This window comes from Sciurus carolinensis, chromosome 5 (genome assembly GCF_902686445.1).
Source record: "Sciurus carolinensis chromosome 5, mSciCar1.2, whole genome shotgun sequence".
NCBI lineage: Eukaryota > Metazoa > Chordata > Mammalia > Rodentia > Sciuridae > Sciurus > Sciurus carolinensis.
The window spans coordinates 82879486-82891459 of record NC_062217.1 but is presented as its reverse complement, the minus strand read 5'-3'; the positions used below and the strand labels follow the sequence as shown (position 1 = coordinate 82891459).

The 11974-nt window shown below is 38.6% G+C and overlaps 1 non-coding gene and 1 pseudogene across 1 annotated transcript; one reads left to right on the top strand and one right to left on the bottom strand.

Annotated features, from left to right (window-relative positions):
- Positions 1-291: 291 nt before the first annotated feature.
- LOC124985991 (U6 spliceosomal RNA) lies at positions 292-398 on the bottom strand. Its single transcript, XR_007108919.1, has one exon. It is a non-coding gene; the product is annotated as a U6 spliceosomal RNA (small nuclear RNA).
- Positions 399-10002: 9604 nt separating this feature from the next.
- Positions 10003-10792, top strand: LOC124985627 (malignant T-cell-amplified sequence 1-like; annotated as a pseudogene).
- The last annotated feature ends 1182 nt before the right edge of the window (positions 10793-11974 follow it).

Below are 11974 nucleotides of genomic sequence, written 5' to 3'. Positions count from 1 at the left end.
TTTTTTTTATTTTGAGACAGGGCCTTGCTAAATTGCTTAGGGTCTCACTAAGTTGCTGAGGCTGGCCTTGTACTTGAGATCCTCTTGCCTCAGCCTCCCAAGCCACTGGGATTACAGGTATATGCCACTGATCCCAGCAAAATGTTCAATTTTTAAATTGGTACATAATAATTGTACAGAACACTGGGTCTTATTGTGGCATATTTACATGCATATAACATAATTAATTTTAATCCCCAGTTCCTCCTCTTGTCCTCCCTTCCTCCCTTCCCCTGATTTCCTTCCTTTACCCTACTGGTGGAAAGCTTCATGAAAATGTATGTGATCCTTGCACAAAGGCCATGCTAATCTCCTTTGTATTGTTCCAATCTTAGTATATGTGCCTCTGAGGCAAGCACAAAATGTTCATGTTTTTAAAAAAGTTGCAGCAAGAAGATACAGTGGCAGAGTTATATTGTATAACGAGACTTTCAATTTTTGTTATTTTGTATAAAATATTTCAATTTTCTCTCTGTGAGAATATTTTATCCATCTCTGAAGATGTAAAGACTAATAAAGAGTGGTTAAAAGGAAATTAAGAGGAAAAGAGGGAAATAAGAATTATGAGCATCAATCTGAGCTAGGTATATTCAGAAAGTTACAATTTCATGACAAAATGAAAATCTTTCACCAATTAGAAAAGCAGGCAGAACAATTGCACTTCTATCAGACATTGCCTTTTGAAGCCTGTCACCTGATGAGTAAGGAAAAAAAGTAACACCTGCCATGGTCAGAAAGAAAACTGTTATGGCAAAAGATCATGTAGCAAGAACTAGTTAATCATCAATGAAGCTTAGATGAAGACACAGTCGGTGGGAATACCATACACCAGACACTAGAAGAGTCACAGTGTAAATAAAATGAAAGGACTCAAGTCCTGGCCTCGATTTGTTCATACTAAGTGGAGATATTAACATTAATAAACTATGATTGTAGGTTTCCCTTTTTTGAAGAAAGAAAAACAGCATTATTGATGTATAATTCACATACCACAAAATTCACCTATTGTCTAATTTGATGTCTTTTAATACATTATATTATTAACTTTTTTTTCAGAGCTGGAATTGAACCCAGTGCCTTACACATTAGACAAGTGCCCAACCACTGAGCTACACCCCCAGCCCTACATTATTAACTTTTGAAAACTGTGGTAGGATGTAAAAGACTTCCAATTTTAATCATTCTAAGTGTATAATTCAGTGATGCTAATTACATTTACATAATTGTGCAACCATCATGACTATTTTTAGAAGTTTTCCATTGTGTGAGACAGAAACACTATAACCACTAATTTTGCTAATTTATTTTCCAATACTCAATGATAAACAGGAATAAATGAGCAAGAACCAGAGAAACAATCATTCAGCACTAACTCTCTCATTATATTATCCCCCACCTCCAGCCTCTGGTAACCTCTAATCCATTATTTGGTACTGTATATTTGCTTATTCTAAATATTTCATGTAAATGGAACCATGTAATATATATCCTTTTGTATCTGGTTTATTTAATCAGCATAATATTTTCAAGGTTTATTCATGGAATTTAGTACATGTGACAGCATTCCATTCATTTTATTGCTGAGTAATATGCCATTTTCTAATTATACCACATTTTTTTATCCAACCATCTGTTGCTAAACACGTCTATTTTAGGTTGTTTCCACCAACCTAAGATTATTATGAATAAAGCTTCATTGGATGTTGGTTTATAAATATTTGAGTTCCTGTTGTCATTTTTTGGCAGTACATATATAGGAGTGGAATTGCTGAGTTATAGGGTAATTTTATGTTTAGTTCTTTGAAGAATATAAGAAATTTATGATCCTGGTGGTGGTACACTAGGCATTTGGATCAACTGTCCCATCAAAGGCAATTTAAATCTGGGTGAAATATGTATTAAATTCTTACTAAAATCACTTAAGAGTCAATCACATAATATGAAACTGATTGAGATCTGGGAAAGAACAGAAATTCAGAATGAGCTTAGAACTCAGGTATCCTTAGCAAATCTAGAAAGATAGCAATGAGATTGAACTGTACTTCTGAAACCATGCAGAATACAAGGATAAGCCAGAGATGGAAAAAGAGAAGGGAAGGCACGAGACAGAGGATACAGTGAGATCTATGTTTAACTTTGGAGACCCAGAAGACACAGACAGAGTGATATTTGAAGAGATAGTGAATGACCCAGAATTTTCCAAAACAGATGGAAAAAAAAAAATCAATCCATGAACCCAATGTGTCTTAATAAATCCCAAACAGGTTAAGAAATAAGTAATAAATGAGATAAACAAATCTTAGCTATATTTTAATGAAACTACAAAATAGAAAAGAGAAAAATCTTTAAAAGAGGCATAATGGGAGGGAATGAAAGCATATTTCAAAGGAGCAAGTCTTGGACTGACAGCCAATATTCCAAGAGCAACAATGGAAGCCATGAGAAATTGACTTGGTATAAAGTGAATGCAAAGGAGGAAAGCTGCTGACCTAGAATGCTGAGCCCAGCAAAAGTATGCTTCAAAAATGGAACGAGAAAGTCTAATAATAAAACATGGGAATAAGTAAAGAATGAAATGAAGATGTCCATAGATAAGTGAAAACTGACAAAATCTTCAGTAGAATGATATTAAAGAAAACTCTAAAGGCAACCTTCAAACACACATGACCAGTGAGAGGTGCAAGACAGAACAAAGAGTACTCAAAATGATAAATACACTTGACTCTTAAAACTGTATGAATATTAAAGTATATATAGATATACACATTGTATATGATACAGCCTATGTTATTTCTGTGTTCGTTAGCATTTTGTTGCTGTGACAAAACAATTTAAAAGAAAGAAAGGTTTATTTTGGTTCATGGTTTCAGAGGTTTCAACCTATGGTCATTGGGCCCAGTGCTTTGGATCTGTGGTGAGGCTGAACATTGTGGTCAGGAGTATGTGGTGGAGCAAAGCTGCATACATTGTGGCATTCAGGGAAACAAAAAAGATGTCCCCTTCAATGGCACATTCTTAATGACCTAATTTTCTTATAGTAGGTCCCACCTGCTAAAGTTTCCATCACCTCCCAATAACTTCACAAGATGGAGAACAAGTCTTTAATACATAGACTTTGAAGGACCATATTACAATATTTTGCCCCTGGTCCTGAAGGTTTGTGTCCATCTCACAATGTAAAATGCATTTAGTCTATCTCCAAGAGTCCCCAAAGTCTTAACTGTTTCAACCCTGCTGAAAAGTCTGACTCCAAAGTCTCCTCTAAGAATAAGCAAACTCTTAACTATAAAATCCTGTAAAAATTAAAAACAAATTATGTACTTCCAACATAAAATGGTAAATATTCTCATTCAAAAAGGGAAGAATAGGGACAGAAGGGAGAGATGGAACCCAAGCAAGGCTGGGACCAAGCAGGACAAACATTAAATTCTGTAGCTACATGTTTGGCATCTTGGGTCTATGGTGGCATGATGTGAGCTCCAAAAGACTTGGGTAGCCTTGCCCTTATGGTATTGAGGGCTATGGTCCACATGGCCTCTCAGGTGGGCTCTCCTTACTACCTGTGGTTTCCCTCAGCAGGAATTTCACATTTCTAGCATCTGCATTCTTGTAGTCTCCATTGCAGCTTAGCTTTATTCTCAGAGATTCACACATTGACTACTAAGGGACTTATTGCAAGAACTTCAACTCTACCAATACTACCTGACCCATCAGGCTTTCCTTTGAAATCCTGGTGGAGGTCTCTATGATGCTGTGACTCTTGAATTCTGCATGCTTGAAAAACTAGCATCACATGGATAATGCCAATTTCTGCTGCTGACTCAAGAAGTAGCTGTGCCTACGTGGACCATAGCTGCAGTGGGCTCTGAGAGGCTGGATAGATGACCATGAGAAAACAATTCCCTAGGTGGAGCGGGGTGTGCAGGGTGCTCTGGTGCTCTTTTCTCAAAGCAAAGTCATTGAAGTGAATTTACACCTGTATATCCTTCAACCTGTGATGGGTAGGAGGTCTTGCCAAATACTGAAATGCACTGAAGCCACATTTTCTATTGTCCTGCTGAAAAACACTTGACTTCTTTTTAATGGCTCCAATCTCTTTAGCAATTATACCCTCCATGGGCACAACTTCTTTGGTCACAACTTTTAAAGTTTTAAAAATCTTTCTGTCCTGGTCTTTGCTCCTGATTCTCACTGTAAATGTGACCAATGGCAGTGAGCAGCACCCATGCTACTTCCTGAATGTTGATCTGCCTTGAAATCCCTCTGCCAGATTAATTACCTTTACCCTTAAACTCAGTCTTACACAAAGTCTCAGGGTTAAAAAAATGGACACAAGTCCTTTGTCAAAAGGTAATACAAATGGCCTCGACTCCAATTCTCAATAGAATCCTCATTTCCATCTGAAACCTCATGAACATGGCCTTTACTGCCTACATTCCTATCAGCATAGGAGTAGTCTTCTTTTCCCATCAGAGTTACCCAGTAAGTTCTACAAACAGCATTCTCAGTGTTCTCCAGTCTGTTGCACCCAACTTCCAAATATCTCCCTCAAACTAATTCCAAAAGCTTATGAACCACATTGTCAAATGTATTCACAGCAACAACTTGTTGGTACCAATTTTCTAAGTAAGTCAGATTTCCATTGCTGTGACAAAATACCTGAGACAATCAACTTAAAGAAAGGTTTATTTTGGCTCACAGTTTCAGTTTATGGTTGCTTGGTCCCATCACTTTGGACCTATGGAAAGGACACCTATCAGAGGGGAGAGCTCACATTATGGTGACTGGGAAGCAAAAAAGAGAGAAAGGGAACGGGGTCCCAATGTCCCCTTCAAAGGCACATTCCCAATATCGTAACTTCCTTCCATTAGGCCCAACCTCTAAAAGTTTCCACAACATCCCAATATTTCCTCAGGTTGGTGGCCAGGATAGTTGCAAAACATGAGAGTTTCAGGGATGCTCCTAACCCAAAGTATTGGAGTTTCCAAAAAAACAGAGCAAGTAATAACCAATGGAATAATAAAACAAAATTATTAAGCAATGGAATAATGAAAATATCAATGAAAGAAAGCAAGAGAGAAAAGTGAGCACAAAGTAAATGAAATAATCAAATTATGTAGTATCATGGTTGATCAAAACAAAGCAATATTTTATATACAATATGAATAAATTAATAATCCAATTGAAAGATAACATCAGAGTCACAAATCATATACCATATATAAAAGTCATACCTTACATTTAGGAATGTGGTAAAAGAATAGAAAATATATCACATAATATTAACCAAAGAAAACTAGTATAGCTATTATAAATCATGAAAAATAGATTGTAAGGTAAAATATAACTAATGATAAAGAGAATCTCCTCATAATAAAAAATTATCTTATCAAGAAGATATAACCATCCTAAGTTTGTAGCTAACAATATGACCTTGAAATCTGTAAGCAAATTTTTAACCAAAATACAAAGATAGACAGATAAATTCACAACTATGGCAAGCGATGTTTTTTAACACAACTTTTAGCAGTAGGTAGAGAATAAGCAGACAAAAGATAAATAAAATGTACATTGTACATCATAACTGAAAACACTCTTTCCAAATACATATAATATGCTTACAATATTGACTATGCATGTTTAGAGCCATAAAGCTTCTATAAATTTCAAAGGACTGAAATGATACAGAATATCTACTATGACCACAATGCAATACTCACTTCTAACTCACCTATGAGGAGATATTTTGAACTGAATGATAATGATAATGAAAATACTATGTGTTAAAACTTCTGAGATGCAATTAAAGCAGTAGTTAGGAGAAAATTTATAATCTTAAATTTATATTTTGAAAAAAAGACTGAAAATTAAGTTACTGAACCACATTCACCTGAGAATAAGAGAAAGAAGAGCAAGAAAAACAAAGTTGAAGAAAATAGATATTAAATTAATAAAAATAAAACAGAATTAGTTTAAAAACTATAAAAAGAGGTATTTTAACAACTGACTATATCACAGGGTCATAAAAAAGGAATTTTATTTGTATATATATGCATATACACACATCTACATATTAGCATATATATAGTTTCATACACACATATACATGTATGTATATATACACATATATAGGGAGAATTCAGTCTAATGCAGGTATTCAGGAAATGTTAATTACCTTCTTACTTTTATATAATACTAACAGAATTAATAAAAATACCATTCATTAGAGATTTACTGTGCCCCATCCGATGTGCTAGGTACTTACATGCATTTTTCTATTAAACTATCACTAGCCTCTTCCTGGAAAAAAATAAAATAAAAACAAAAGTAAGAAGAGAGGACCAAAGCAAAAAATTCTAACAAGATTGATAAATTTCTGATCAGATTACTCAAGAAAAAAAGAGAGAAGATATTAAAACAACGACAACAACAGTGTAGGTTTACACTAAGGTGATTCACACGAGCTCAACACAGTGTGAGGGGACGATTCTGACAAATCTTACAAAACACAGGGCTTATGAAAAAAATGGGGCAGGGCAGGTAACTCAAAACCTAGGCACTGACTACCAACAAAATGAGTAAAAGATCAGCAGGGCGGGAGCTGTTGTGCACGGTCCAGGCACCTCCATGAGGCTGGAGGCCATAAGTGCGTATCCAGTGTGCAGAGGCCCATGGTGGCAGCGCCAGCCTCAGGGTACAGAGGCTGCAGTGGAGTGCTGGAGGAGGCAAGCCCTGCCACAGCCAGGAGGGTCCCTCTGACAGGTGTGATCCTGGAGTTCAGGTACTTATTTTCATTTTCTTAAATGGAGCTGAACATCTCCTTCTTAGTGAACTGAGGGTTCTTTCCTTCTAGCTCCCACTCTCTGGATCCCCTGGTGTTATGGTCTAAGTGTTTGTGGCAAGGATGTGGGAGAAAATGTACACTCATCCATGGCTGGTGGAATTGCAAATTAGTGCAGCCAATCTGGAAAGCAGTGTGGAGATGCCTCAGAAAACTTGGAATGGAACCACATTTGACCCAGTTATCCCACTCCTTGGTTTATAGCCAAAGGACTTAAAATCGTATAAAACAGGGATGCAGCCACATCAATGTTTATAGCAACTCAATTCACAATAGCTAAACTGTGGAATCAAACTAGATGCCCCTTAACAGATAAATGGATAAAGAAAATGTGGTACTTATACACAATTGAATATTACTCGGCCTTAAAGAAGAATAAAATTATGGCATTTGCAGGTAAATGAATGGAGTGGGAGAATATCAAGCTAAGTGAAATAAGCCAAACCCCCCAAAACCAAAGACCAAATGTTTTCTCTGATAAGTGGATGCTGATCCATAATGAGGCAGTGAGCGGGGAAAGGGGAGAATGAAGAAACTTTGGATTGTGCAGAGGGGAGTGAGGGGAAGGAAGGGGATGTGGGGAGGGGAAGGATGGTGGAATGAGATGGACATTATTATCCTATATACATTTATGATTACACTACCAGTGTGACTCTGCACCATGTATAGTAAGAGGAATGAAAATTTTTACTCCATTTGTGTACAATGTGACAAAATGCATTCTGCTGTCATGTATAACTAATTAGAACAGTTAAAAAAGAAAAAAAAATTAATGATTAAAAAAAAAGAAGTTGATGTGTTAAAATCCTAAACTTTAGGATGATGGTGTTGAAGGTGGAGACTTTGGGATGAGATTAAGTCACAAGGGAAGAGCCCTCCAGGAATGGGATAAGTGCCCTTACAAAGGCCAGAGAGAGCCTCATGCCACCTTCTGAGAAAACACAAGATAGTGCTACCCATGAACCAGAAAGTGGACATTCACCAGACACTGAATCTACAGGCACCTTGATCTTGGACTTTCCATTTTATTTTGAACAATACATTTCTATTCTTTATAAGCCATGCAGTGTATGGTATTTTGCAATAGCTGACCCAATGGACATCTTGCCTTGGTCTTCCATGAACCTACTGCATCCACATTATGTTGCTACATTCACCTAGTTTCTAAGTGTGTGTGACTTAATTTGTATTATGAAAACCACATGTAACAGAAGAGAGGGCACAGAGAATGGAGATGAGGACATTCCAGTGCTCTGCAGATCTTACAGAAGCAGACGGTGAACAATTTCTTCCTGCACATTTGGTCTGCTTACTAGGGAAGCTCTCACAGGCTCCTTGGCTTCCAGGCTGAGCTTGGACACAAGAATCATGCGCTACTATCCCAGTTCCGTTCTAATGTTCATCCAGAGGCCCAGGCTCCTCACAAACAGCAAACCACCATCAACAGTTCTGAATGCAACTGGGGCCTAGGCCTAAATGCTACAGGACATTCCCCAAGAATATCATCACCAGCTTCATCTCCCCCTCCCTGTTCTGGCTGCCTCTGCTTCTCAGGGACTTCCAACTGTGCATTCTCCTGTGGGGTAAATGGAAGTTAAATCCCTCAACGAATTTAGGCTTTCATAAGCCAGGGCCAGGTCCTACTTTCTTATGGTTGGCAGTCTTCTTAGAATGTGGAAAAATAAGAAAAAATGATATCTGGTTCATTTTTTTCTTCTGTTCTGTAACCAAGATGGGTATAAAGTACAATGGAGTATGGCAGGAGATGTGTTTCTGTGGTTCTGGGGTGGTCAAGAAGCTTCCCACAGAATTAGTGCTCTATTTGCCAAGATGCTACAGAAGAGGAGATGGAATTTTTTAAAGGCAGGGAAGACACATCTGAAGCTAGAGAAGAAGGAAAAGATAAAAGAAGCAGAAACCATAGGAAACTGGGTATTCTTAGGCATTTTTGGCAGGGCCTGGTATCCATTAGTCACTACAAGAGATGTTAATCAGTAAGGGACAACCAAAATAATTTTGGGAAGCACTGAGAAATGTTTGCACTTTATCCCGAAAGCTAGCATTTTCTTTCCCAAAGATCCTGATCTAATAACTGAGCAGTGCACAGATAGCGTCCTGAAACAATGGACTTCATTGTTCAATGACAAAGTGAAAAGGTGCCTGAGCTAATCCAGCCTTCCTCCCAAACAGGACTCCCTTTTGAAGTATACCTGATGGATGCTCAACAGTTCCTGCTCAGGCACTTCCAGTGACGGATGGGGAGGCCCATTGCTTGTCAGAATCCCTTTCCCACTGTCAGAAGCTCAGATTATTAGCAAGATATTCCTTATATTGAGCAAATCCAGACAGTCTATATACCCTAGGTCAGTGATAGGAATCATAAATACATCTGACCACTCTTTCCACAATGGTAGCTCTTCAGACTTCTGCAGAAGGCCAGCCTGACTTCCTTTCTCCAGGCTCTGTGTGATTCTTTTCAGCATCTGAAAAGAATCTGCCATCTCTGGCTCCCTCTCCTGAAGGAGGTCTGTTTTCTTCAAATCTATATCAGTTAGGGTTCCCTAGAGAAACAAAACGAATAGGATGTCTGTGATTTTATATTTATCTCTCTATAAAATATGTAAATAGAATAGGCAAACAGATCTAGATATGTATATTTACACATACATGAAATATATACATATATATATATATAGTGTGTGTGTGTGTGTGTGTGTGTGTGTGTGTGTGTACACAATGATCATCTTGGGAATGAGATTTGTTTTAAGGAACCGACTCACCATTGATGTGTTAATGGAGAGGGGGCTAGTCCAAAATCTTTAGGATTGGCTGGCAGGTGGAAAACCAGGAGAGCTGACCATGCTGATAAAGCCCCAAGTCAGTATTCTTTAGATATTCCTCTTGCTCTACAGGTGAGGCTAGAGTAAGTCTTTTAGTCTGTGTTCCAGTCAGGCCTGCAACAGATTAGATTACTCCACATTCTGAGGGGTCAATCTGCTTTACTCAAAGTCCACCAACTTAAACGACAATTTAAAATACCATAGAAACATCCAAAATAATGTCTGACCACCTATCTGGGCGCCATGGTCCAGCCAGATTGACACATAAAATTAACCATCACAATGTCTGCCTTAAGATTGTGGACCTTCTGGAGGACAATAGCTCTTACTCTCGGTGCTGGCCTTCCTCGTGTGAGGGAATCTGCAGGAGCCTTTCTAATCCAACTTCTTTCCCATTCCAGGCCCTTCCTTCTTGTCATCCCCTTCACCTTGGATCATGTTCAAAAATCTGATGAAAAAGACAATGTGTCCAACTGCATCCAGTTGAAAACATCAGTTATTAAGGGTATTAAGAGCCAGTTGATAGAGCAATTTTCAGGTATTGAACCATGGCTTAATTAAATCATGCCTAAGAAAGATCCTGTCAAAATAGTCTGATGCCATGAACATATAGAAAGAATTATTGTTTTTTAGACAAAGACACGGGCCTTATTATCCAACTCTAAGTTTACTTCACAAATATCCTTTTATTCTGCCACACCAGCAGGTTGATAAAGGAGACATTAAATTTGTACTCAGTGGAGAAAATACCATGTGTCCAGGCTTCACTTCTCCTGAGCTGAGCTCTACCTGGCTGCAATAGGCTGCAGTAGATACCATTGTTGCAATACTGGCAGAAGGAAAACAGCATGCGCCACGTGTTGGTGTCATGAAGATGTCTGCAGAAGATATTGAGAAAGTCAGCAAAAGAATTGGCATTGAAAATATCCATTATTTAAATGATGGGTTGTGGCATATAAAAACAAGCCTCAGAAGGAATGCACTTAGGCTAAATATGGATATTGTGTTGTATCTGTGTTTGTGTCTGTGTGTGACAGAATGGAGACAATGCCTCTGTGGTTATGTTGAATAAATGCTACAGATGCTAAAAAAAAAAAAAAAAAAAAAAAAAAAAAAAAAAAAAAAAAGAATGTGATGCATAGTACTGAGCACAACAAACTAGGTGCACAAGTGTGAGGCTCCGCGATAGTGAGGAGTGTGTAATATGTCACAAGTTTCACATACCTCTGGGGCCATCCCTGCTGCCTCCATGGTGGACTGGTCCCCATTCATATGCTCCTCAGGGGCTGCTGAACACAGATCATGTTATAAGCCATTCCATCCTCCCCTTCCCATTATCATGACTAGGTTTCTTGAAAGAGCAATCTATATTCACTGCTTCTATTTCCTCATACTTCATTCTTTACTTCCTTCTCCACTTGACATTTCTTCCATTCTCAAATTCATTGGGAGCTGTTGACTCAGCATCCTCCCTGACGCTCTGCAGCCTCAGTGCTGCCCTATTCCATAGTGCAGAACCATCCCTGCCCTCAGCCAGCGTCATCCACTCCCTTCCAGCCTGTCCAGGTCAACAGGTTGCATCAATGGCATCAGGCACTGTTGTGTGCTAGGGACAGAGGTCACACAGACCTGGCTTCTCCATCACTTCTCTTAATGCTGTCTCTCTGCAGACTCTTCCCTTTCATGTTTAGAAGGAAAATCACAGAGATATGTACTCTGCACAGGCACTCCTTAAAACAGACAGTATCCACTCACTCAATACGGAGTTTCTACGATGTACAAGATACACTGTAAGGGACCCACCTACCAACAGTTAGCATGTGGCCTGTAAAAGGGACCTTAGGGAATGACAATTCTGCAGGGCCTCTGAACAGGTTCACAAATCAGTACAACACAAAATAGCAGACAATGTGAGAACTTCTAAGAAGATTAAATCATAGGCCATGAGTCAAAGGAGGGAAACCTTCCTGTGACCTCAAGTAAGTAATGGTGAACCTTGAAGGAAGAGCAAGACTTGAGTCTGTGGTGTAGGAGGGACAGTGCACTGTGGAGTAGGCAGAAGCAGCAGCATGAAACAGAACACCTGAGGGAGATATGTTCACTGTCCACAGGGCCCAGACTGTGGTCAGTCTTTGGTCTCATGCTAATCATTGGCAGGTATTTTCAAGTGTTCAACAGGGACTCAGTGCAGGATTTTATGATGTGCCTTAGAAGGGTTCTCTGGTAGCTACTTGGCTACGTAGAAGGAAGCAGG